This window comes from Streptopelia decaocto (genome assembly GCF_964273445.1).
Source record: "Streptopelia decaocto genome assembly, chromosome: 12".
Classification (NCBI taxonomy): Eukaryota; Metazoa; Chordata; class Aves; order Columbiformes; family Columbidae; genus Streptopelia; species Streptopelia decaocto.
The window spans coordinates 17,196,960-17,224,295 of NC_138667.1; the positions used below are offsets into that span (position 1 = coordinate 17,196,960).

Here is a 27,336-nt window from a genome sequence, read left to right on the forward strand (position 1 = left end):
TTGAGACGCAGCGCGGATCGATGCAGGGCTCGGGTTCCAGCCTGGAGCTGGCCAGGCCACGTGGGGAGGGAGGGCTGCGGCGGCAGGACAGGATGCCCTTCCCCGAGCCAGGCGGGGGGACACGAGGAGCGGGCCAGGGTGCCCCCCACATGAGTGCTGGCAGTGTGGGTGAGCCACCGCCATGCAGCTGGGGCACCCACCCCAGCGGCTGGGGAGACGGGGAACCCATCCCTGGAGGCGTCAGGATGGGTCACACCTTAACACCAAAAGCACCGGGCGCCAGGGTTGGAGTGGGGAGCGCGGCAGGAAAAGCACCGGACGGGAGGATGTGAGATAAAGCACCCGGCGGCGTTATCTGCCGCCTGCCCGCGGCCGCCTTTCCTGCGGCCCTGCGCCTCTTCCGTCCCGCGGCGTGGCGGGAGCTCGGCCGCCGAGCAGGGAGCCAGCATCGGGACGGTTGGCCTGGGATTTACCGGCCTCATGGTCTTGTAACCGTGGTGCTGACGCGGCATTAACCAGGGTCTCCGGCCTAGCCAGGAGCAGAGCAGAAGAGAGAGCAGGAGCTCAGCTCACAGCGCCCTGGCACAGCGCCCAAGCTGTGCCCGCCGGGGGCTCGCCGCCACACCAAGGGGATCCCCAGCCCCACAGCACAGCGTGGCGGGGTCCAGGTGCCGAAGCGCTGACTGGAGGGACACTGTTGGTCATTGTCTCCGTCATTTCACATCTGTAGCCAGCGGTACCGGCCGGCCTTCCCCAGCTGGCTCTAGCAGGCAGCTGCCCGCTGGTCCCACCCTGCTGCCTAAACTGGGTGCCAGCAGCTCCCAGCGCCCACCAGCCACAGCCTCCTCTGACCAGCACTGATGGCTGCAGAGCCTGGAGCACAGAACCCCAAGCACCCACCACTGTGGCTGGTGGCACTGTGCGACAAGACCACCCCGGTCCACCCAGCGCAGCTGCCCTGTCACCTCCGGGGACAAGGGCACACCGCTGTGTTCCCCTCAGGCGCAGCCGCGCAAGGCTGTGCCCGGCTGCTGGCACAGGGTGCTGTACCGAACTGTGCCCAGCTGTGCCCAGCCGTGCCGAACGGTACTGAGCTGTGCCAAGCAGTGCCACCGCACAGCCCTGCCATTGTCCCAGCCACCGCTCTGCCGTCGCCAGCTCCTGCCGTGTGTGACCGCCTGGCGCTGCCCCCCAGCCCCCAGAGCTCGTGTTCACCCGCGGTGGCAGGTGTGTCCCCACGCTGTCCCCCACAGGCACCCCAGGACCAGTTTGCCATGGGGTGCCTGGCTAATTTGCACAAAGGGGGTGCTCCACGCACCCCAACACCGGGGGACCACCTAGTGCAGCAGGCATCTCAGGCGCTCCTTGCCAGCCTCTGCCCGTCTGGATTGCTAATTGCAGCGGGGGGAGGAATGAATGATCTTAATCCCTTCTTTATGATTGACCCGAGTAAAGACCGCAAGAGCCCCCCCATCCTGTTTCTGCCCCTCTTCCAGCCCCCATCCCATGGGAAGGTGACGGCAGCGTCATCTGGGTCCCTGTCAGAAGGTGCTTAGTCCAGCGGCATTAAGGGGCACGTGATGGGCTCCCTCGCCCGGGCCTTTGCACCAGCAGCTTAGCAGCCTGGAGGGACGCCAGGGTTCAAGGGGACACCACCAAGGTCGGGAGGCCCCAACCCACCCCGGGGCGTCCCCGGCCCTTTGCAGGACCCCGCTCACCCCAGGTACAGGCTGAGCCAGCAGCTGTGGGAAGAGCCTGAAAGTCGGGTGCCTCAGGGCGATCAGTGAGCTACAGCACCCAGGCCAGACTGTCACTTGAGTGTCACCCGCTTCACCCTGCCCACTCCCACCCAAAACCACTTCTGTGGGTCACCCCAAAAACCTGCACCCCAGAATGCTTGGCCGGGACAAGGCAGCAGTGCTATCCGGTGCTCAGGGGGAAAAGGGGGCTCTCTTCCCCCCAGCGCTGCCCAGCACCCCCACATCCCCCTTCACTCTGCCCCACAGCTCCTGCATCCCAGCACAGCGCTGCCCTCGGGACCGTGCTGCAACAGTCCTAATGGCTCCAACAAAAAAAAAGGGCACAAAAGGATCACTGGAGGTCCAGCACCCATAGAAACCATCCCCATCTGATGGACTGAGTCTCCCTGCTGATGGGCACCATTCACTGTAAGGGGGGCAGTAGGAGAGGAGCTTCATTTCTCATTAAAAAAATGACAAACTGCCATTTCCAGCCCCCTCCTCTGTGTTATTTCACTGCATCGCTGGAAAGCCATCAGCTCCTGCCAATGTAAAAAGTCTCGCCTTCGAGAAAGAAGTTCTGCTTTCCTTTAATTTTAAATAAATCAACCTCCTCCCAGAAAGCCTCCGGTTGGTCAGCCGTGCACAGACACGGCCGTAAAGGGAGAAGAAAGCAGCAAAGGCGAAGCTGAGCTGCTCCCGGGCTCTGGAGACAAAGGGAGAAAATAAAAGTTCGGCTTTTTTCTAATCCCTGGGCACTGGGTGGGCACCAGGGGCGGCGGGTTTGTCCGCTCAGAGCAGACAGAGGACGGAAGGGACTCCGTCGTCTTTTCAGCCTTGAGAAAGGCGGTAATTGTCCCCTCCGCTGGGTTTTTGTCCCCGCTTCCTCCCCCTTAACCACATGGCCGCCCGCCCAGGGCGGCTCCCACCTCCCTCGGAAAGTCCTGGTGATGGACGGATGAACAGAAGGATGGATGGACAGACTTGGCTGCACCACGGGCAGAGGTAAGGATGGCGTCCACCACCCGCACCCATCCCTCTCCAAGGCCGGAGGCACCTGCCCAACTGGAGGAACCACCCGCAGCTCCAGAGGGGGCCAGAGGTGGGCCCCATGCTCCTCAACTGCACTGGCCAACAGCCACAGACTCGACCTCGGGGTGGCCAGCACTGCAGGGTAGGAGTCCCAAGACATCCTTGAGGCATCCTGGTGTCTGAAACACACCCTGGGATGAGAAAAGCCAGTAGGTAGGACAGGACCACTGCACTGCAGCACCAGCATGAGTCAGAGGGTCCAGCTGCAACCCAGGTCAAAGGCTCAGGAGAACAAACAACACCAGGACAAGGTTCAAGGCAGCTCCAGCCCCAGCGCCACAACACCCGGCTCAGCTGCCCGGTACCCAGTTCACACAGCAGTCGACCTGCTGCTCCCTCCACTGGGTGAGATGGGTCAAGTCAAAGCCAGTGGTGACATCTCATCACAGCTTCACCAAGCAGAAGTCAGGCAGCAGGTGCCAGACCAAAGGGCTACTGGACCTCTCTGACCGTAGAGGGAAGCACCAGCAAGTCCTGAGCTGCTGGGGTCCCAGCCAGGCAGGGTACAGACCCATGGCACTGTCACCTCTGGGCTGCTGCTTCTGCCAAAGCCGCACGGAGAAACAAGGTGAACCAAGGGAAAAATCAAGCAGCAATTTGCCAAGGCTGAATGTCCCTGGAGGAGATCCATTCAGGGAGAGCACAGCGTGTGATAACCAGGCACGGACACCCTGAGGCAAAGACAAGCACACTCATCACCCACGCTGTTTGCAACCTCTGTCAACCCAACAGCCCCCAAGCTCTGCTCTTCCCAGTCATCCTCCCCAAAACTGGTCCAGCCAGAAGATCGACTCCTGGATGCACCATGGAAGTTACCATCACCCACTGCATTTTCTCCAGACGAGGACACCCAGGCCTGGGGGAGGTTTGGGCAGTGTCAGAAATGTGAAGCCTCACGCTGGACATTTGCAGGTTAACGAGCCATAGGTCTGACGGGTCGACAGATGGGCAACTCGCATGGACATAGTTCATCTCCCATGCTCCAGAACATCCTTCGAAGGGCCGGTCATGGCAGCCACTCTGCTCATGTCTGCTGCCGAGGTGGCACTGAGGGACATTAAGAAGCCAACTCCTGAATTAAAAAGGCTATGGAAGATTAAATCCAGCATCTGGAGTTAGCCCTAGAAGCAGATGGCGAATCATCATGGTGCACAGAGTGGCTTTCACCCGTCTCCTCCACACAGGCAGCCGCTCTGCTCTGGTGGTGTCTCCCAAGAGCAGCTCTGGATGCACACGCAGCCTGGTCAGCGAGGGCCAGGGATGTGTCCTGCCAGGCGTGTCCTCCCGGCACAGCGCGGTGAGGCTGTGCCACCATCCGGCAGGGGACCAGCGGAGAGGCAGGAGGTGACGCCACCTCCCCAGGTGGGCTCCAGCAAAGGGTGGTGGTGGGTTTCCTCAAGTAGCCCCATGGCTGCTGCTTCCAAACCTGCTGGCTCACCGTGCTGGTAAGGCACAGCCACGCAGGGATGCCTGACACAGGGAAATGCACCCAGGCAAGGCAGAGCCCATCACCGATGTGCCCTGGACATCCATGGAGGTTACCACTGTGGGAGGACGAGGATGTCCACAGGGATGCCACCGCCTCCATGCACATCCTTGAACCTCACCGGAGCCACCACCGCAGTGACCGAGCTGCGCCCGAGGCCACCCCACGCTGCCCGGCTGGGAAACGTGGCTGCGTCCTGGCTCCACGGGGTGGTGGTGGTTACGGATTAAGGAGTCTTAAATGTCAGACGACCAGGCGCTCCCTGGAAATCCACTTATCTCCGCTGCCACTCGGAGCGGCCGGAGCCGGGCGGTTATGGAGATAACACGATTGGAAGCGTCCACCCGAGCACTGCGGGGCTGCGGGTGCCCTGCGGACAACGCCAGACGCCTCCTCCTCCGCTCGTCCAGCTGCTGCCCAGAGAACAGGGTGACGGCCGCACTGCTCAGCCCCGGGGGCTGCTCCCCACCTGCACAGACTCCCCCTTCCCCAATCTGGGGGGACGAGGGAGCCTTGGCAGCCTCCCCTCCCAAGCACTCATCAATCCCCCCACCGCCTCCCCGTGCCAAAGCTGTGCCAATTTGCTGCCCAAATCCTAAAACGACTGTAACTAAAACCTACCAGATTGAGCTTCAGGAAGGCCCCCCCCGCCTTTCCCCCCCCTCCAAATGGGATTGAACAGATCTGCGCTCACACGAGCCCCGCTCGCAGCCAAGCAGCATCTGACATTCACGCGCGGTGGCACGGCTCTGCCGCTCGCCCACTCCCCCGCCTGGCATCGCCCACCGCTGCCCCCCTGGAGACACAGCATCGCTCCCAGCCCAGCAGAACCCCCCGCAAACCCCAAAGGCCCCCAGACCCTCCTGGAGGGACCCCAGCGCTTTGGTCCAGCTAGTCCTTGGCGTTGCCTCCACCAAGGGAGGTCCCCAAGGTGATTTCAGCAGACCAGGCTGAATGGCCCAAGGTCAACAGGGAGCAGGCACTGCCTGGCAACAGATGCCAGCAACAACGGGCACCCCGAGAGCCTCCGCAAAGGGCTGGGGGGCCCTGGGCAAGGCTTCGCCCCAGGAGACCCTCACACAGCCCGCCAAGGCCAAGCTCAGACGTGTGAATCGCTCCTGTTAACAGATGGGGTGATTACAGAGTAAATTACTTGGGGTCTAACTGACAACCAGGTCACAGAGAGACTGATCAGCAGGCATAGAGCTCCAAGAAGGTAATTAAAAATAAGAAAAAAAGTTGTAGGTGCAGCCGTGTGGGAATATTTGATGGTAAATAGCCCCAAATCTATCAGTGCCACCTCCATGGTGCCCAAATCTACCAGTGCCACCTCCAAGTGACACCTCCACAGTGCCCCAAAACCACCGGTGCCGCCTCCAAGAGCAGCCCCAGCCCGGGGAGGTCCTCTTGTGCCCCCAGCCCTCTCAAAACCTCACTCCTCCACATCCCACCACGCAGCTCCATGGTGGCAGAGCACAAACAGAGCAGCTGCTCCAGGTCCCAGAAGAGCTGGTGGTGGGATGGGCTGGTGCACCCGCGCCATCCCCTGTGTCACCGTCACCACTGGCGAGCAAGAAGTGCATTGGCAGAATGAGCGTGCACTTGAGAGCATCAGGGCCAGGTCAGTGCATTTGAGTTTGGTCATTAATGGGTGCTGGGAACCTCACAGTGAGAAGACCCCCACCTCAAAGGCAGCAGTGCCAGGGTGCCTGCACCCCGCGGACCAAGCGAGCGCAGGAGCTGTGCCAGCACGGGTGCGGTGAGCACCCAGCCTGGCCGGCACCACTCTGGGAGCTGAACAAGACATGGGTATCCAAGACACATCTGTGCCACCCACACCAGTAACACCCCGCAGGGCTGGTTCCCTGCTGCTTCAGCACCGGTGCGATTAAGGCGTGTGATCCCCCCCAAGCCCCCCGCACGAACCCACTCCCGAAGGCGACTGCTTTGGAGGAATCGCAGTTACTACCGGGGAGGCGGCGGCACCATCGGAAAGCTGCCGGGGTCCGTACACGGCGGCTATTGACAGATGTCTGAGAGGACGGCGAATAATCCCGTCTTCCTCCGGGAGGATTCGGGTCGCCCTCGCCCTCGCCCTCGCCGGGGGTTTATCCATTGTCTGGATCTGCCGGCGGTTGTTATTTTTGGTCAGCGTAGCATTTTGCTTGGCTTCACTGGCAGGAGGGAAATAGGAGGAAGAAGAGAAACAGGAGGAAGGCTGCTTGGCCAGGGCTGGGGACGGGGGGAAGAAGACCGGCATGGTTTTGGGAGGGGCAGCAGCTCTTGGGGAGCCCAGGTCAGCCCCTCGCAGCCCACAGCCTCGCTGAGCACTGCCAAAGCTCACTGCAGCAATGGGGCCGATGGCCCAGGCATCACAGCCCACCTTGGTGCCTGGGGGAATCGCTCCCAGTAGCCCCAGTGGATTGGAGAGGCTTGAGAGGTTTTGGGGGGCAGGTCTGACTGCCCAGCTGCCAGCACCCCTCGCTGGGGTCATATCCACCAGCAGAAAAAAGGGCAGAGGCACTCGGGCAGGGACAGGCAAGCCCAGCCTGCTGCCAGCACCACCCCCGGCCCTGCCTGCAGCCCTGTGCACGCTTTGTGTCCATCCTGGTGGGATAAAAGTGGCCGAGGAGCCTTCCCCAATCTGCCCTGTCCCCCCTCCAGTGCATGGACCTCCATCCCTCACGCTTCATCCCAGCATCCCTGGCAATGGGCTGCCTGATGCCACAGGACGGTGCTCCCAGGGCTGCCGGACCCGCACCCATTCCTGCAACCCGGGGACAACGGGAGGTGCTGGCCAAGCCGGGTACGAGGGGTCCAGCAGCTCCAGGGGGAAGAGACACAGCCAAGCCCCAAGACTTTGTGCTCCTCCTCATCTACTCAGGGAGCATCCCTGCTCATCAGCCAGGCCGGGCTCACCACCCTTCTGTGCATCACCTTTCCACCACCACCTGGTCTGCCTGCGAAGCACGAAGACAATAAAAAGCTGCCTCCCCACTCGGCGGGCTCTCGCTCCTGCAAGAGATGGAGGGCACACCGCACAAAATCGCCTCTCTAGAGCTTTCCCCGCACTCGGTGCGGCTTGTCATTTAAGCAAGCCCCGTGGCCTTTAAGCTGCCAAGGTACCAGAGCTGCTCTGGAATCGGAGTTCGCTCGGCTCCTGCCCTGGAGCAAGGAATCTGAAACGCTGCCACTGGAAACGAAACAGAGCATCCGTCATTTTACTTGCCAGGAATATATCCAGCCCCCAAAAAAAGAAATACTGCCTGCTAAAGAGCCAGCAACAAAAGCGCTCGATTTCACCAGTGAAGCAGAGCCCGGCATCGGGCATTTCCACCTGGGTCCTGTTTCTCTGCCGAATTCAAAATCCCCTGAAATAAAATGAGCAGCGGAGTTGGGTCAGGGCTGGAGGGGCCAGGGGAGGGCGGCGGGTCAGGCCAGGAGCAGCGGACCCTGCCCAGGACGCTACAAGGAAAATCCACAGGCTGGGAAAGAAGGGAGGCAGGTGGCAGAGCAGGGCTGGAGGGGCGAAAGCCAAACCCCACTGCCCCAGGAACCACCCACCCTGCCCGCAGGCCACCCCCGCGCGGGTCATCACCCCCCAGGGCGGGTTGTCACCCCCCAGACAGGTTGTCACCCCGGCCATTCCCAGCCGCATCCCCAGGAAAGGCGCAGCGTGTTCCCAGCCAGCCCAGCCCCCAGCCCAGGCTCGCCAACCCAAATATCTGCAAGAGGCGCTCCCCTCCATGGGAACGGCGGCTCGACACAGAGTTCACATGCCCCAGCAATGCCTGATTAAACTCCCAAACTCCACGGGAATACCCCTGAGGCTGTCTGAAGATAAGCTAGGAGCGAGACTGCTCTCAGGAAATGCAGGAACTGGGAAAGAGCAATCACTTTTTCCCTTTTAAATCCAGAATAATACACAGCAAACCACAGCGCGCTCTGTCTCGGACACAAGTGCTCGCCCGAGCTCGCTGCCGTGCGCCCTGGGACCTTCCTGCTCCCCAGCACGGCCGGGAGGCCACGGGTGACCCCGGAACCGAGCAGATCCTGCCAGAGGTGGGATGGAAACCAGAGAGCCAGGGACAGCTCAGGGCAGCCCTGCCGGGCTCTGCACACCGGGCTGGGAGACGCTGAGCACGAGGACGGTGCTGGAGACCTGGGCAGAGGGACAGCTGCCACCGCAAGGCCAGCGGGTACCAGAAGACAGGGACATTTGCTGCCAACACCTCCAGGACCTGTGATGCTCTGCAGGTGCTGTGTCATTTCGGTTCACCATGGGGAACACCGCAAACGCTGGTTCCACCAGTTCTTATTTTCCTGCGACCCTCACTGCCCTTCTCCCTTTTGTCTTCCCCGTGACATGCAGTCATAGCACTAGACACAGATCTCCCGACCTGTCCACACACTCGAGGGCAAGGGCAGCCAAGGAAACCACGTTGGTGCAGCGTCCAATGCAATGGCCGAGCTGGAGCATCCCAGGATAAAGAGATGATGCTTCTCCCTTTCGTACTGGGGGAAGCCCAGGGAGCAGCCAGCTCCCTGTCCTCCAGGACGACAGAGCCAGGGAGGGTTTGCACCATGTCCAGTGACCAGGGAACCCTGATGCTGGGGCACCCCAGGGTGAGCAAGCAAGAACAGCCCCATCCTGGCTGCCAGGGCTTCAACGGTGACCAACTGTGATGTTGCAAGTGAGAAGTTCTACCTTCAACCAGGACCATAGCCAAGAAGGAGCCCTACACCGAACACACGCTGTGCTCTCCGACAAGCAAACGCCTCTGAGGCCAGAGGAGCACAGGCAGAGCTCCCACCCCACAACAAGCTCTCCTTCAGAGAAGGTGTCCAACAGCTCTCTTGGTTCTTGACGCTACTTCAAGGACCAGCCCAAGAGGAAGGGTGTCTGCCTTCCCTGCGGAAGGATGGAAGAACAGCAGTCCTGGGCAAGCTGATGAGAAGAGTCGTGAGGAGAACTGTTCCCAGCAAATGGTTGGGACAAGAAGTCCTGCCTCAGGGATGTGGTGGGGAGGACTTGTACCGAGGCCCAGCTTCTGTCTTTGATCAGATACCAGTTTGGCTGCAGAAAGCAACTGGACCACTACGAAGCACTTAGACTTTCAGTGGATGCCTCACACAGCCACACGACCTTTCCATATATGAAGGGAGTTTACAAGAAAGATGGGACAGAGTTTTGACCAGGGTCTGCTGTGACAGGACAAGAGGCAACAGTTTTAAACTGAAAGGCTTGGTTGGACGTAAGGAAGGAATGTTTCACCATGAGGGTGGTGAGACACTGGCACAGGCTGCCCAGAGAAGCTGTGGATGCCCCATCCCTGGAAGTGTTCCAGGCCAAGCTGGACAGGGCTTTCAATAACCTGGTTTGGTGAAGATGTCCCTGCCCATAGCACGGGGGGCCGACTGGATGACCTTTGAAGGTCCCTTCCAACCCAAACCATTCTCTGATTTACAGTAATTTAACCACCAGCACCGTATCTTATCAAAGAAGAAGTGAGATGGGTGAAGCTGAAGATCTCAAAGAACCAGCCCTGGGAAGGAGGAATTGGCCACCACCAGCCATGACACAAGTCAGGATGGGGGTGACCCTCTGATGAAAGAGCTGCAGGACACACAGTCAGAAACAGAGGGGTTCGCTTTGTATGAGTCCTCAAGGAGAGCTGTCGTGGAATAATCCACCTCACAAGATGTCGCACCGTGGAAAAAGATGGGGAAGAGTTGCAAGACTGAGCCTTGATCATGAAAGAAACGCCGCATGGTGGGAGCTTATCACACTGGAGATGGGCTTTGAGGAGACTTGATCACAGGGTGTAAGCATCCTTCTGGACTCACTGGTCCTTCTTGAGTCCAGGCTCTGAGGGTCTACAACTAAAACTACTTAGATATCAATGCCTCCGCCTTTCCTCACTTCCTCACAAGCTGAGGAAGAAGGTGGCAAGCTGGAATGGCAGGGAACAAGCTGGATGTGGTTGTCACAGTCAGCACTTGCCGTGTGGTGGGTCACCCCTTCCCCAGCCAGCCTCGGCTGCATTCAGAGCCTCAGCCTCTTGCCAGAGACCTGGTACTCAACTGGTGACCCCCCTGCAAGATAATCATCTTCCTTCACCCCTGCAAAAGGGTTTGATCCCACGTCCTCCTGAAACCAACACCCACGTCCCCATGTCCAGACGGGTCCTCCTGCCGCAGCACCAGCAAGCCCCCGAGAGGGCAGGAACGGGACCTCCAGAGCACAGGGCACCAACCCAAAGGGCTGACATCCCCACCGCCCACACTCAGCTTCCACGATGGACATTCTCCTCCACCTGCTGCTTTCTCCAGCCTGTTCCATCTCCTCCTTCTCCCTCTTCCCCACGCTGACACCACCATGCCACACACCTTGTCCCTGGTGACTTGCCCCATGGTGGCAGAGCCCAGGGGAGCCTGGGGAACAAGCAGGGGCAGTGGGACAAGCTGGGCAGGGAGCCCCAGCAGCCTCCATCTCCCAGCAGCAGGATCAGTCTGCAGGTGATGGATCGGGCACAATGAAACTTGTCCCCACAGCCAGGATGAGGCAACGGCATTTCAATTATTGTCCACAATGCGTTCCATGGTCTTCTGGTGGGTGGTCAGCAAATCCGAGGCGCAGCTGGGAGCAGGGTGGGGGGCAACGCTGCACACTGCCATTCCAAGGGCTTCACCAAGACCCATCCTTGAGGTTTTTTTCCTCTTTGGTAGTTTTTCACACATTTGACATTGGGCACACACAGGTTAAGAAGAGAAAAAAATTCCCCAGCACTTCCTGAGCAGGTTCCCCATGAGCAGGGTGGCCTCCCCATCCTTGTGCAGCCTGGATGGATCCACATGGCCTCACAGATTCCCAGAATGTCAGGGGTTGGGAGGGACCTGGAAAGCTCATCCAGTGCAATCCCCCCATGGAGCAGGAACACCCAGATGAGGTTACACAGGAAGGTGTCCAGGCGGGTTGGAATGTCTGCACAGAAGGAGACTCCAAAACCTCCCTGGGCAGCCTGGGCCAGGCTCTGCCACCCTCACCGGGAAGAAGGTTCTTCTCAAATTTAAGTGGAACCTCCTGTATTCCAGTTTGCACCCATTGCCCCTTGTCCTATCAATGGCTGTCACCAAGAAGAGCCTGGCTCCATCCTCCTGACACCCTTCATATATTGATAAACATTAATGAGTCACCCCTCAGTCTCCTCTTCGCCAAGCTAAAGCCTCCCTGCACCTTTCTCCTACATGATATGAAGCTGAACCTCAGCACCGGAAGGGGGAACATCATCCTTAAGGATTTTACAGAGGAAGAGGTAACTCTTTACCCCAATGATGAATTTTAATGATGCATCAAAGCCAAAGCCCCGCACCAGGGTGCTCCCAGGGCTGCAGCCGTCACTGTTCCCCACAGCCGAGGGAAGCGCCTGGCACCCACGGGGATTTGGGATGTCATCTCGGGAGGATGGTCACGGACGTCCTCATGTCCCTGCAGCGGGCAGCCCCGCTTCAGCTCAAGGGGTTTAAGCTGAAGTAGTGCAAGTCCCTCCTGCAGCCCCCCGAGGCGTAAGGCTCCCTGAGCTCTTAATGGGCTTACGGAGCTGCTGGGACCAGAGCGGCTCCCCCAGCGCCGGGGCTGGGGGGACTTTAAAGGCGCCGCCGGCCGGCAGCCCCCGCGGCACCACCGGCACCGGCCGTCCCTGGCACAGCGGGGCCACCCGCCAGCCCCATCCCGGCCCGGCTACTGCTGATGGCACTGACTGCTCAGCTTGTCCCGTCCCAAACCCCACGCACCCTCCTCCAGGCACGGTCCGCTGCTCGGTCTCGAGGACAAAGGCAGATGCGTGTGTGTCCCCCCAGATGCCCCAGTCCTACAACAGCTCTGATCCCCCCCACCCTGTGCCACCAGCCCCTGGCATCCCCATGGGGCAGCAGAGACAACAGGGACTGGGGAGGAACACCCCAGGTAAAAAGTGGGCAGCGCGGCAGCTCCTGCCTGCACCAGCACCCCCTGCCTGCACCCACACCCCGTGCCCCACAACTGCACCCCACATTTCACCCCACATCTCACCCCGCTGCATCACCCAGGGCCAGGCTGAGCCCAGGCAGCAGGACCAGGGGGTTCCCAGCATCGGGGCAGGACCAGCTGCAAGTTCCCCTGCCCCAGGGGGCTCAGACCCCTCCCAAATTCAGGCTGGGGTGACAGGAGCACCCTGCCAGGTGAGGATGGAGGAGCCAGCACACCATCCTATGCCATCCCTGGGAAATCCTGGTTTTCCAGGCTTGGTTCAAGCACAGGGGACCAGGAAGGATGGACAGGAGCAGGGTTGTCCCAGAAAAACCCTGCTGGAAAGCAACAAAAAACCCCGTTCCCCCAAAACCTGCACTGCCGAGGCGGCCCCAGACCAGCCCCACACCAGCCCCCCATACTCCAGCAGCAACAGCTCTGCCTTCCTGCTTCTGCGTACTCCAGGGGTTTGGACTCCAGCGTGTAGATTTGTGCCTTTGGGTATTTTCAGAGGGGAAATACAAAATGGGCACACAACTGAGCTCCTGTGATTTCCCTATCAGCCACTGTACATGCACACGGCATGGAAAAATCCTTAGGAAATTTTTGCTAAAAATAAAAAAATAAAGGAAAACCCACAGAAGGCTGAGCTCGCCGGACACAGCACGCCAGGAGGGGCTGACAGAGCTGTTACGGTCTATTGGGCCAATAATCCACAAACTAAGACGGATTTATTGTACATGGCAGATCGTAACAGCTCCAAAGAAACCATCACTGTCTCCCGGTGCTTAAAATTCACTTTCTTGGGGGAAAAAAAAGGGCCAAAATATGGCTTTACAAGATAAGATGCGTGGTTGTACCATTCTGTGACAGACAGAAGCCTGTGCAAACACATACATGTGTTTTTTTCTTGATATATAAATAAATAAAATATCTCCTCTTCCAAGGCGAGCGCAAGTGTATTACCCGGCTTGGAGCGTTGTCGTTACCACCGGATTACCCGGCTTGGTTTCACCTCCGTTAGCAAGATGGATTTGCAGGGATGTTGTTTCTGCCCCACTATTACCACCCGAATCGCACGAGGAGATCAAAATTAAACGCACTAAAGCCAACTTGAGCACCCATGTGCCTTGCTGGGGTGGGCGGGTTTGGGTCCCACTCTACCTGGAAGGAACAAGCTGCTGAGAAGCGAGATGCCGGAGCAGAGGGCAGGCGCTTCCCACCAACACGACACCGTGCTGGCAAACCTGGGCTACGGGGATATTTTTAAAAATATATAAATAATACTAAGGGCAGAGCCAGAGCTTTCCCTTGCAGCTTTGTGTCTGGGCGGACGCGGAGGAGCAGGACCGGGAGCGGGACCAGCCTGACCCCGGCGGTAATTGCGGCGTCTGTTCGAATCACTGCGAGGCTGGAAATCACGCTGGGCCCGGCTGAGAGCTTACCGGCCGGCTGATCATATCAGACGGGGATCAAAGAGGCTCAGCTAACGGGTTTAGTGTGCGGCTCGTCCCAGCCGGCGCTGCCGCCGAGGGGGGAGGCCGGTTCCCTGCACCGGGGGGGCTGCGCGCCCAGGCTGCTCAGGGGTGAGCATCCCGCGGCGGGGCGATGACCGGGGATGCCCAGCGAGGCGGCCAGCCCTGAAACCCCCCGGCATCGCGCCTGCACGATGGGTCGGGCAATGCCACGTGCTCACCCTGCCAGCACCCACCAACCCCCCTGCTGCACCCCAAAACCACCCCGGGGGGTGCGAGCAGTGGGATGCTGGAGGTGGTGACCAGGAGAGGAGCTTTTGGCTGTGCTGGGTGACTCGGTGCAATGCCTGCGGGCAGCAATGGGTGCCGGCAGGGAGGGGTGCAGGCAGGGAGGGGTGCAGGCAGGAAGGGGTGCAGGCAGGGGTTTGCTCGGGGTGCCCCGGCTCCAGCCCCCCGCAGCAGCACAGCCCGGCTGCCGGGAGCGATGTGCCGGGACTGGCCGGGCGGCTCCAGGGAAGGAGTGGAGCCGAGTAATTAGAGCAGGAGGCTGTGAGTCAGCAAACGATGCGTAACCTCGCCGAGGCTGACAATGAGGCAAAAGATGGCAGTTTCGACCGAGAGCACCCGCTGAAAGGGCACATTTAGATATGCAAGAAGCAGCAACTCCCAACAATCGCAGGGCTGGCGACCCGCTCTGCAAACCGCGCTGCGCCACAGGCACCCTCCGGCTGCCAAATACTCGACGCCTTTCCCCAAAACCATTGCAGAGATGCGGTCAGTCACAGCCCAAACCCTACGGGAGCAACGTAGCAGGAACTGCTTCCAAAATAACAGTGATTGCGGGGGAAGACGCTAGGGAGCCCCCGCCCTGGCCCCCCAGAGCTGCCCAGGCAGCAGGTACAGCCGGCTGGGCAGCGACCTTGCTCCAGTGCCCTGGAGAGACAAGCAGCCGGTGATGCGATCCTGCCGGCACCGCGGCCGCAATCCCAGATGGATATAACGGGTGAGGTTTGGCTTGGAAGCAAACCCCAGCTACAGGCTCATCCCCTCCATTTCGGGGGGGTCTGCCAGGGTTGCAGGCAGGTAGGGCCCCGCCGCCCAGCAGCCCTCGGAGAGGAGAGTTTAATTAACCCCGGAAAGCAATCGTTCAACGGCCAGCGCGGGGAATCGATGCGGAAGGGGCAGCTTGCTGCCGAGGGACCATCTGCTCCGGGGGGGGACGGCGGCTGCTCGCCCCCACTCGCCGCCCCTCACCCGGCTTGCCGGGAACAGCCATGGGGCAGCTGCTTTGGGGGCCCGATCCTGAGCCCCAGTGGGGCGGAGCTGTCCCTGTCCCCCCCCAGCTCGGCTCTCGCTTCCCGTAAAGACCCCGGTCCCCGAGCCACGTGATTTCCTACGTGTCGCGGCCCCCCCGGCACAAAGCGCGGCCAGGGGCCCCCACCAGAGGGTCCCTCTGGAGCGAGGCAGCTCCTGCATCCCGGATGCAGCTGAAGCATCGGGGAGAGATGCGGTTGAGCATCCTCCTCACCCTGCAGCTACTCTGACCTGTGGGATGAGTCTAGGGCAGTCTCAGCCTTGAGGGCACAGGGGGTTTGTGTCTTTTGGAGCACCCCACACACACACACTCACAGCCAGACTCCCAGGAATACTCAGAGGGATGTCTCTCGGCACCCGGCATCACCCAGCGTACCAGCAGCCCTGTCGTGGGGCACCACGTTCCTTCCCGTCCCTGCCTGCCCTGCCTGTCCGGGCAACGATGTCCCACAACAGCCGGGTGGGAGAACAGCCAGACAACCAAACCCCCTGGGCAGGAGGCAGCGGGGAGAGCCCTGGAGGAGCTCCGCTGCAGCAGGGAAACTGAGGCAGGGCTGCACCCACGCCCTTGGTGCCAGCAAAGGGACCCAGAGTCAGCTTTTCATGCTTCTCCCCATCCCGTGGCCACCCTGGTACGAGTGTGCACGAGGGTGACAGGGCGCACAGAGGTTTTGCTGCATCCAGCAGAAAAGACAGTTGCATTGCACAGTGTCTGCCCACACTCCAGCAACAGCTTCTGACACCCTGGCACCCACCCGCACCTTCAAACTCCACAGGCAGCCCTGGGCCCTCCCCCAACCCCGTCCTTCCAAGTTTCTCCTTAATTGCTTTTATTTACGCCCAATAAATAAATGATATCGGGTGCTCAGGGCAGTGGGGCCAGGTGGGGTGAACCTGCTCCTGAGGGACCCAGCAGCTGCTCCAGGCCACTGGCCTCTGGGATCGGGGGACCCTGGGCAGGTTTGGGATGGGTGTAGGGAGACCCCTGGCCCTTTGGCCCATGGTCACCCACAGGAGAGCTTGCGGGGGGCAGCTGGTGGCAGCATCCCAGGGCAAAGCCAACCGGGGGAGGGAAGAGCAGGATTTTGTCCTCCAGGATGGGACTCAGATTGGTGTTCCCAGCATCATCATTCCTCCCTCTCCTACAAGGGCACCTTCTACCATTGTTACATCCCACCTGTCTCCCAGTGCCACCACACCCCAGGAAGCCCATGGTGACATGGCACTGGCATGTCCCCTGCTGGGGATGCAGAGAGAGCCCAGCCCCATGGCGGGGAGCGCTGGGGATGCAGATGCTGGGTATGGAGCCACAGGCATCCCCCCCTCCTGGTCAGGACCTGTCCTCCACCCCTTGGGGGACAGGGGCATCCCCAGGGAGGGGGGCTGCAGCCCACAGAGAGAAAGACAACACCATGAGGAGCCCAACGGTGCCACCAGAGCAGATGCTGTGGCAGCAGCGGCACGAGGGACAAGCCCTGGTACAGGACACAGTTCCGGTGCCAGGAAAGGCCCGGCTCTTGTCCCCTGGGCTCCCCTGGGGCAGAAGGGACGGTGCAGCGGCTGCCACCCCAGGTGCAGGCAGGGTGACGGATGGGTCCCCAGGACAGCCAGGACTGGCAGGGTTCAAGGTGACCTACAAAGCACAAAAAGTGGCCTCGTGCCCTTGCTTGTCCCAGGGTTGGGAAACACCTCAGGCTCCCCTTCATCCCCTCCTCACACTGTCCCAGACCCGCATGTCCCCGGGGAAGGGGACTGTGCAGCTCTGCCCTCTCTGACAGCAGCAGCGGGAGGAGGACGGTGCTCTCTGCACACACACACCAGCACCACGGCGCGGGTACCAGCCCGACGGGCAGCCCTGCTCCAGGAGAAGGTCCCGCTGGATTCTGTTCCTGGCTGGTGACAGCTGCTGGGATCAGCAGGAGAGCAGGCTCAGGCTCCGCCATGGAGCACCTGCCAGCACACCCCATCGCACCCCAGCTCCCGAGAATACTCAGAGGGATGCTCTCGGCACCCGGCATCACCCGGCGTACCAGCAGCCCTGTCGTGGGGCACCACGTTCCTTCCTGTCCCTGCCTGCCCTGCCTGTCTGGGCAACGATGTCCCACAACAGCCGGGTGGGAGAACGGCCAGACAACCAAATCCCCTGGGCAGGAGGCAGCGGGGAGAGCCCTGGAGGAGCTCTGCTGCAGCAGGGAAACTGAGGCAGGAGTGCGCCCACCCCCTTGGTGCCAGTGAAAGGACCCAGAGTCAGCTTTTCATGCTACTCCCCATCCCGTGGCCACCTCATATAAGCAAGCATGGAGAGGGACAGGGTGCAACAAGGGAGCAGAAACCACCCCCCCGGGCACCACCAGCCCCCAGCAGCGCAGCACGGGGTGCGAGGCAGGAGCACATCCAGCGGGGTGCCCCACCTCAGCACTCTCAGGCAGGATCCAGCCCCCAGCTGCCTGATGGTCTTCAGCACCACCGGATCCAACCCCACAGGCTGTGAAACGCCCGAATGAGTGGTGCCTGGACCTGCCAGCATCACCCTGGTGCGCCCAGCTGCAGGGATGGTGCTCAGCCTCCCGAGCCAGCGCTTGACCCTTGAGATGGTGCTCGACCCCCAAGACGGTGCTCAGCCTCTTGAGCTGGGGCTCTACTCCAGAACCAGCCATCAGCCCCCCAAACAAGTACTCAACCCCCAAGCCAGGGCTCAGCCGCTCAAGCTGGGGCTGGACCCCGAGTGGGTGTTCAACCCCCTGAACTGGCACTTGACACTTGAGCTTATGCTCAGCCCCTCCAAAATGGTGCTCGACCCCCAAGCTAGTGCTCAGACTTCAAACTGGTGCTCAGCTCCCTAAAATGGTGCTGTACCCCCATGCTGGTGCTCAGCCCCTCAAAATGGTGCTTAGCCTCCCAAACCAGCGCTCAACCCCCCACACCAGTGCTTGACCCCCAAGCCAGTGCTTAGCCTTCCAGAATGATGCTTGAGCCCCAAGCCAGTGCTCAGCCCATGGAAACAGTGCTCAGCCCCACAATACAATGCTCAAAACCCCAAACTGCTGTTTGACCCCCCAAGCCAGTATTCAGCCCCCCAAAATGCTGTTCAGCCCCCAGAAATGGTGCTTAGACCCCCAAAATGGTACTTGACACCCAAGCCAGTGCTCAGGCCCCCGAAACAGGGTCTGACCACCGAGCCAGTGCTCAGCCCCCCAAAAAGGCTCAGCCCCAATGAGGGGATAACACACCATGAGGTGCTCGGAGCAGGGATGGCTCCACCACACCCCCTGGAGCACCCATGGGTGCAGGGACAGGTCTGGGCTCCCAGGAGGGGAATTGTCCCCAGGGCCAGCCCTGCCCTGGGCCAACAGGGAGGAGAAGGGACAAGGACACCAGGGTCACTGCTGCCCGGCCTGCGTTGCTCTCCCCAGAGTGCCACTCCAGTTTCCTCCCAGTACACATACTGGTCACATAGTCCTTCAGAAAGGCAGGACAGCCCAGGCTGGGGGGGTCTCCCAATTGGAGTTTCCTCAGTTTCCTTTGCCCTGGTTTCAGCATCTCCCCCTTCCATCACCAAAGTGACATGGGATCACCATGGCAGGGATGGGGGATATCAGCACAGGGGCCCCCCTGTGTCCTGGAGGGGATCCCTATGTTCTGCCCCGCCTCCCAGAACTTCCCAGGGGAGCATCACCCCTGAGATTGCCAGGACCCCGCCTGGAGCCCCCCCAGCTCCACAGTCCCAAAGCCACCAAGGGAGGGGGCCCAGCCAAATCCCAGGAGTTTTATTGCCTGAATATTCAGCACCAGGTCCTAGTTAACCCCTGGAGGGAGCCGCACAGTGGGACAGTTTGCAGGATGGGGCCGGTGGGGCTCGGGTGGGACGAGAGCGGGTCCCACAGCTATGGGGACAGCTGCGGGCAGGGCGGCTCTCACTCCCCGCTGCCTTCCTGGCTGCCAGGGGTGCTTCCCAGCCTTATCTCTTGAGCTATCAGCCTGTGGGACAAGCTGCTGAAGCCACCACCCTGTGCTGAGCACCAGTTATTTCCAGGATTAGGCTGGCAGCAGTTATCAATATGCCCCCCCCTCAAAAATCCCCTCCCCATCACCCGCTGCCAGTTCTGGCCAGAACCAGCCACAACCAGCCTGGCCCCTGGGGACCCCCGGTGACCTGCCACAACCCCCCAGGTCCCCCATTCCCCCCAGCTCTGGAATCTGCAGACCCACAGATAGGCCCCACCACCACCACCCCCCACCCCAACACTAAACGAGCTGCCGTCACTGCCTGAATTCATCCCATTTTAATCTTCATGGTGCATCAGCATGGGGGGAAAAAAACACCTTTTTTCCTTTTTTTTTTGGGTCTTAATCTTTACCTGGGGTCATATTTACTAATCCTCTCGCTAATCCCCCAACGCCTTCGCAAAGAGAAAAAGCCCCATCCTCCACCCCCCGAGATGCGGCGACCGTGGCAGGAGCGGGGCTGGGGGCACCCAGAGCCCGGCCAGCACCCAGGCCCCCAGCGTCGCAGGTTCAGCACTCAAGGTGACACTGGTTTGTCCCAGCAAGGTGGCCAATACGTGTTTTTAAGGCTATTTTATTTAAAGAACTCGAAGGTGAGGACATGGAGAGGGGAGGTGATACGCGGCCACGTCGGGCAATGGAAGGGTCTCAGCTGTGGGTCTCGGCTCAAACATTTAGGAAATATTTAGGCAAAGGATGGGAAACCGCCTCTTAGGAAGGATTCAGTGGAAAAGCATCAATTGACAGTTTGCACGGGGTGCGTGGGGACCCCCAGGAGCATGTCCTGCCACTGGCCCCAGCCTGCCGGACCGCGGCGGTACCGGGAGCGTGGGCAGCAGTGCTGCCCTGCCCTGCCTCAGTTTCCCCATGTGTAGAGATGACGGTGCGTATCCTCTCCCAGGGATTCGGTCTCACAGCCTGTTCTTGATCTGCATCTGGGTCCTCATCAGTGCTGGGGGGGCATGCTTGGGAATCACCCTTGGGCTCTGCAAGATGGGGGGACAGGGGGTCTGCAGAGATGGGGACAAGGGTCCCTGCAAACCGGGGGGAACACAGGGCTCTGCAGAAGGGGGAACAAGAGGCTCTGCAGACAGCAGCAGGGGTCCCTCCAAAACGGGGGACAGGGTTTTCTGTAGATGCTGAGGGGGGGCAGGGCTCTGAAGGTGGAGGGGACAGGGGTCCCTGCAGACAGGGAGCAGGAGGCTCTGCAGAGCAGGGGGACAGGTGGCCCTGAAGAACGAGGGCAGGGGTCCCTGCAGAAGGGAGTGACATGAGGAGGGGACACTGGGCACTGCAGAAGGGTCCCTGCAGGTGGGGAAGTCAGGGGGGTCTACAGAAAGTGGGGACAAGGGGCACAGGTGTCCCTACAGGACGGGGTCCCTGCAGACCTGCCCTTCTCAGGCCAACCTCCCGCTGCCGCTGCACTGCCACCGCAGCAGGGCTGCCCCGGGTCTCAGCTGCAGCGGGGGCTGCATAGAGCCCCCCCAGCACGGCGGGAGGCAGGGGCTGCCCGCAGCCCCACTCTGGCCCCCGGCCCCCCGACAGCCCTCGTGCCCGCCAGCAGCCACCGAGACAGCTAACCGGTTATGGCAGCGCGGCCCTCTCGGCCACGAGACAGCGCACGCTCGGCGGCCGGCACCTCGCCGCGCCAGCCTGGAATTTGCAAGCTGTCCTGATGCATTAAAGCACAAACGCCTGGCGTCCGGCTCCCAGCCCTGCCGGGGCCATGCCGGACCATGCCAGGCCATGGCGTCCCCTCCCTAGGGACGCTGACGCTGGGCCAGCTGTCCCCAAGGGCGGCCGGAGCCACCTTCATCATCTTCATCTCCTACATTCATTTTTCTCCCCCAGCCCCAGCTTTAAATAGCTCCTTCAGCAGAGCGGGGAGACGCTGCCAGGCTCCCGCTGCTGCCGCAGCAAAGCAGGGGACACTGGGGACGTGGAAAGCGGCGGGTCCCCGCCAGCACTGGCACTGCGGGCAGGCGGCTCTGGCCGGGCAGAAGCGCGGCAGCACCACTGGCACAGGGCCATGTCCAGCGGCAGCTTAGTGTGCTGATCCGGTGATGTGTACCAGGGTATGCAGGGGATGGGACAGCCAGACAGATGGACAGATGGACAGGGTGCTCCGTGCCCCTCCCAAGGAGGGCTGGGGGGCACACAGCACCCCAAGGTGGGTGCCACAGCACCTCTGCGGGCACAGCACAAGGACCACCCTAGAGAGCTGACCAAAGCTGTGCCGCCATGTCCCTGGGGAGCGCCTGTGACCTGGGGACCCTGGGTGATCCCACCCCTGGGCTGAGCTGCACTGTGCCCCCAGCCAGGTCCACTTCCCACCGCAACCAGCAGCCCCCATCCCCCATCCCCCACCCAGCACCTCCCTGAGAGCCCTCTGCTCCCAGGGGACTCCCTGGGACCCCCCCACCCCACGCCATCCATCACTTGTTTCCTGAGCTGCCCCTCCAGGCCCCTGGACGGGCTGCGGGAGGTCAGGCCACCCGCCCAGCTTGCGGGCACAGGGGACTCCCGCTCCCCAGTATGGGCACACGTTCGCCCCTTGCCCAATGACACTCTCAAACCACGGTGGGACCCATCGCCTGGCCACGGCCACCAGCGCAGCCGAGAGCTGACCTGCACCGGGACACATCCATCCCGCCGCTGGGCAGGACGGCTCCGTGCTGAGCCCAGCCGGCGCGGGGCAAGCGGCAGCGGGATGCCCGTGGGAGGAGGGAACGGCAACAGCCAGCTGGAATAGGAGTGTGAAGAAACGCCTCTTGCGTGCTCTGTCCGGAGCCAGCTAACGAGGCCATATTTGAAATGCTTCGCATACCTCCGGTCATCAGATTAGGGAGATGCAGAAGGTAAAGCAGAGGGCACGGGGAGCTCCCGCAGCCAGCCGTCCTCAGCCGCTCGCTCCCACGGGTGGCAGGAATGGGGGACAGTCCCCAGCCAGCAGCGACGGGTGCTGGATCCACCCCGCTGCGGTGACCCCCGAACACGCATGGATGCAGGAGGGGAAGATGGGGAAGAACAACCCAGCCTGGCGCTCCCGGCCCCGGGTCCAACTGCCCTGCCTGTCCCCAAGCCAGCCCCCCAGCTCCCCCCGGCCCAGTCCACCAGTCCAGAGCTGGACCTGCTGAGTGACCTCTCAACTTATAAAGAAGGTTTACAGGATAGACAGAGGAAGAGTTCCCACCAGAGCATGTAGTGACAGGACAAGGGGCACAGTTTTAAACTCAAAGAAGGTCAGATTGGACATGCGAAAGAAATGTTTTACAATGGGGGTGGTGAGACACTGGGACAGGGTGCCCAGAGGAGTTGTGGAGGCACCATCATTAGGAGTGTTCAAGGTCAGGTTGGACGGGGCTTTGAGGAACCTGGTCTAGTGAAATACATGCCTAGATCTTCTGAGGGAGGGTTAGATTAGACGATCTTTGAAGGTCCCTTGCAACCCAAACCATTTTATGAGGCTATGAAAGGAGGGAAGACCCCATACACCTTCCAAACAACATCTGCAGGCAGTTTGTTTGCCCTCCCTTGACCTGGACCCAAACCCAAAGACAGAGCCCTGCAAAGCAGAGGGCAGAGCATGGGCCTCTCCCCGCATCAGGCTGTGTACCAGCATGGAAGGTCTTAAGCCGTTCCCACCACATCAATGCTCCTTAGGTATGAATGGTCCTCCCTGACCACGCTCCAGCTCCAGGAGAGGCTGGACAGCAGGAACCTGCCTCCGAGCGGCAAGCGGGTGCAGAGGAGAAGAGGCTGCAGGGCATGGAGGCAGAAGAGCTAAGAGCACCTGGACCTGCAAACACTTGGGACCCTTCAGGGTTGGGATGTTCAAGTGAGGAACTCAGGACTCAGACCTGGACCCCAAACTGCTTCTCTGTCAGCCTCCGAGGGAGACAGAGGCACCCAAGTCACAAGAGTCCCAGCAAAAAGTGAGAACTGACAACCCAGGACCCTTGGGGACACTAACAGACCACCTGCGGTCTGAGTAGGTAGAACTGTGTTGCTCGTTGGGACACAGCTGAAGACTCTCATAAGGAAGACCATGGGAGATGGATGTTGCCCAGATATCCCTATGAAGAGCTGGAGCAGAGGCAGGAACTCAAGGAGGGTTTGCAAAGCCAAAAATGAAACATCCATCAAGCCACAGCCGCAGGCTAGAGCAGGGCTGCCTTCCAACAGCAGCAACCACCAGCAAACCAAGGGATGACCAGAGACAGCAGCACCAGAGGACACTGGGGGTGACCATACCCCATCTCATCACACCAGAGCACAAACCCAACCCTTGCTCAAGCTGGGCCATTCCCAGGAAGCCAAACAAGTGCTGAGCAAACATATGCCAGGGTCAGCTGGGGTCTCATGGGTGGCAGCACTGGAGTCACCCAGAAGCACCTCACAGCCTGCGGGGCCAGGACAGCACCATTCGCCAGCCATGCCACCACCCAATGTCTGGTGCCATGAAAGTGACAATCAGACCCTCGGGATGTAGCCCATCTCAGAAGTGACCCAGAAATAACAGGCTACGTCTCATACCGTGGTGCAGGTCCCATCCATCATCTACATCACGTCCCCACTGAAGACATGTATTGCGGCAGAGCCAGTGATCTAAGCCCTCTTCCAGCTCCCACCTCACTGAGCTGGGAGAGTGAAGACGGAAAAGCACAAACCAGCATTTTCTTTCTTTGCCACCAGTCCGAGGGTTGAGCCCTACGCACACCTGGGCCACCACGCCATAGGCATCACTCTATGGAGGTGACGTGTCCTCATTCTCCCAGCACAAAGGACGTCCAAGTTCAGGCAATGGAAGATGTTTTGGTACAAGCAACGCTGTTCGAGTATAAGGACATAGAGCCAGACCCACAAATCCCAAGGGAAGACCAGGGCCTGGGAGTCAACCTTCATGAGGTGGACACGAAAGGGTCGTTATTCAGGTCCCTCTTCCATGCCATAACGATGGATGGGTGGAAACCAGAGACACCAAGGCAGCCTCTTGAAAACCTTGTGACCTTAAAAATCCTTTTATTCACATAATAACAGGCTGCCACCCATGTGTGGCAAGGGCTGTCATCTCAGATCGTCAGTGCCCTCCACTTGCTTGCAAGCCAGGATGAAACCACTCCAAAGACGTTATCGATGCACCCCCAGCCCTGAAAGGAGAGAATACTGGGCAGGATGAGGACCTGCTCCACGGCACATTTGCACCATCGGCGCTGAGATCTTGATGGACCCAAAAGCTTCTTTCGACCCTGGTTTTCAGGGTGATTGTCCAGGGTGAAACGTGCCCTTTGGATGCTCCCAAAGGCGATGGGACCCACAGGTCACCCTCAGCCCCTCATTGGTGTCTCACTGTCCTGCTGCCTGGCTCTCCCTGCAGCTCTCCTAGGGCTCCAACACTGCCGGCATCCCAGGGGACACAGGGCACAGATGGGGACACAGGCAGCTCCTCGCCCCCGTGCCCTGATGCTCACCTGGTGGGTTCCCCATCAGGAGTCACAGCCCAGCTCGCCCAGGGCAGGTCCCTCTGGCACAGGCCTGATCCTGCCCCGCTCCCCATGGCAGAGCCTCCTCCTCCAGCCACCCCCTCGCTCTCCCCTCCTGCCCATCCTATGCCACTGCCCCGCTTCAGCAAAACACAGAAGGGTTTGGATGGGAAGGGACCTCCAAAGACCATGAGCAGGGGCATCTTCAACCAGACCAAGGTGCTCAGAGCCCTGTCCAACCTGACCTTGAACACTTGGCAGGGATAGGGCATCTACAATCTCCTTAGACAGCCTGTCCCAGTGCCTCACCACCCTCATCATAAAACATTCTTTCCTTACGTCCAACCTAAACCCACCTTCTTTCAGTTTAAAACCTTGGCCTCTTGTCCCATCACTACAGGTCCTGGAGAAAAGTCTCTCTCCATCTTTCTTACAAGCCTCTTTTATATACTGAAAGGTGCAATGAGGTCTCCCTTCTCCCGGCTGAAGAACCCCAGCTCTTGCAGCTTCTCTCCACAGCAGAGCTGTTCCAGCCTCGGATCATTTCTGTGGCTCCTCTGGCCCCTCTCCAGCAGGTCCATGTCTGTCCTGTGCTGGGGACCCCAGAGCTGGACCAGCACTGCAGGGGGGTCTCACCAGAGCAGAGAACAGAGGGAGCATCCCCTCCTCGACCTGCTGCCCACACTGCTGGGGATGCAGCCCAGAATGCAATTTGGTTTCTAGGCTGCAAGTGCACATTGCTGGCTCGTGTCCCATCTGTCACCCACCGGTATCCCCCAGTCCTTCTCTGCAGGGCTGCTCCCAACCCACCCTTTGCCCCCACCCAGCTGCAGGACCCTGGCATTTGTCATGGCTGAACCTCTCACTGTTCCTCCTGCACTATCGCCTGACCCCATACACCAGGTACCACTGGCAGCTCCATCCCATCCACAACCACCACAGCCTGTCCCTATGTCCCCAGCAGGGAAGGGGGCCACTATCTCCCCGGGATGGCAGTTCCCATCCTCCTCCTCAGCCTGGCTGGGCTTCAAGAGGGGACACCCAGCCAGGCAAGGCCCTCCAACCCCCCTGTTCTGGGCAGTGGGACAACAGGGGGTCCCCCAAGATGGGAGGGGGGGGCCTGCAAGACCCCCCACGCTCCCAGGAGTCAAAGTTGAGTCAGGGGAAAAGGAGGGGAAAAAGAAAAAAAACCCAACCCTTTTGAGTGCAATATTTTAGTTGAGCAACAGAGCATGAGTAAAGGAGGGAGCTTTTCGTGGTCTGGTGAGTTTAAGCTATGAGCTGAAAGTTTAACTATTAATACACTTAATCAAGAGGTTGTTCGTACGGTCGGAGTTTGGGAAAACAAATGTGGCAGCGGGGTGAGGAGAGATGGGGGAGCGGCAGCACCCGCTCCCGCCACCTCGGGGAACGTCCCTGCTGGGGGGACAGAGGTGGAGGGTCCGGGACACACCAGGGCTGGGTCCAGCCCCAGCTGAGCCTTGAACAGCTGCTGCAGGAGATGTGGGGGGGCTGGCTGCAAGGGCCAAGCACCCCGGATCCAGCCCTCCTCCGGCCCCTCAGGTAGGAGCTGTGGCAGAAGGGACAACTTTGGGGAGAGGACGCCACCCCCAAGCCCTGCAGCATCCTCAGGTCCCAGGCAAGCAGCACCTGCGCTGCCAGCACCTGCCCATTTCCAGCCTGGATGAGCCCCGGTGACAAGAAGGGCAGGACAAGGGATCCCCAAAACATCGCCCCCCACCTCATGCCCACATAGCATTTCCCCCACCACTCGGCTTTGCCAAGGAGGAGGAAAAGGAGAGACGGGCTGAATTTCGGGGCACGGCGCCCGGAGCCCCTCTGCCCTGCCTGCCCGCCCCGCGCCGCGGGCAGGAGGTGCAGGCAGGCGCCTGGCAGCGCGGCGCCGGCTGCCCGCATGCCCGCCACAAAGTCCATGTCAAGGACGACTCGGCCGCCTCCTGCCTCCTTCCCAGCGCGGCGGGGCGGGGGAGGCGTGCGCGGAGCCTGGCACAAACACCCCCCAAACCCCTGCCTGCACCCCCCGCTGGCAAACAGGCAAAGTCCCCTCCCTGCCCATGAGGCCACCCAATCCCCGGACAGTGCCGGACAAACACGGTGGGGGGCCGGCACGAACTTCTGAGCGCCACCGGCGGGTCCTTTGTTACTTTGCTTTTGTTGTCACACGCCAGCGCGTCCCCATCCCCATCGTCCCGTCATCGTGACCCCCCCACACACACACACCCCAACACCAGCCCGGACGTCAGGGCACAACATCTGCCAGCATCATCGGGGTGACGCTGGTACCGGCATCCCGGGTTTGCCAGGCCTTTGCCGGGTATCTGCCAGGAGCCAGGGCCACCATGCACAGTGACACTTTTTGGGTTCGAAGCTCGGCCCACGTGACACCGCGACTGATTTGAATTTGATGCGGTGGCAAGAGCCGCCGGCACCGCCGAGGAGGCGAGAGCTGGCGTCCCTGCCGGGTCTGGATGCTGGGAACTGGGGCTGCTGCTAACGAAGATGGTTCTGCAAAGCTTTTCCAGATAGAAATTTTAAGGAAAACCGGACGGACAGATGGACGGATAAGGGTTTCCATGCCTACGAGCGCTCCCGCTGAGCAGGACCTTTGGGGGGTCACCACATCACTCCCCCCACTTTCCCGTCCAACCCCTCCTCATCTCAACCCACTGCCCTCCCAGGGAGGGGGCTGCAACTCAACTCCCCGGGGAGCAGC

The 27,336-nt window shown here is 60.6% G+C and overlaps 2 protein-coding genes across 6 annotated transcripts in view; both read right to left on the reverse strand.

Annotated features, from left to right (window-relative positions):
* The window catches only part of NDUFA2 (NADH:ubiquinone oxidoreductase subunit A2), a 165,750-nt gene that overhangs the window by 18,898 nt on the left and 119,516 nt on the right, over nucleotides 1–27,336 (reverse strand). The gene's annotated exons all lie outside the window — the stretch shown is intronic.
* CXXC5 (CXXC finger protein 5) overlaps nucleotides 1–27,336 on the reverse strand; it is a 67,851-nt gene that overhangs the window by 8,403 nt on the left and 32,112 nt on the right. The window lies entirely within an intron of this gene.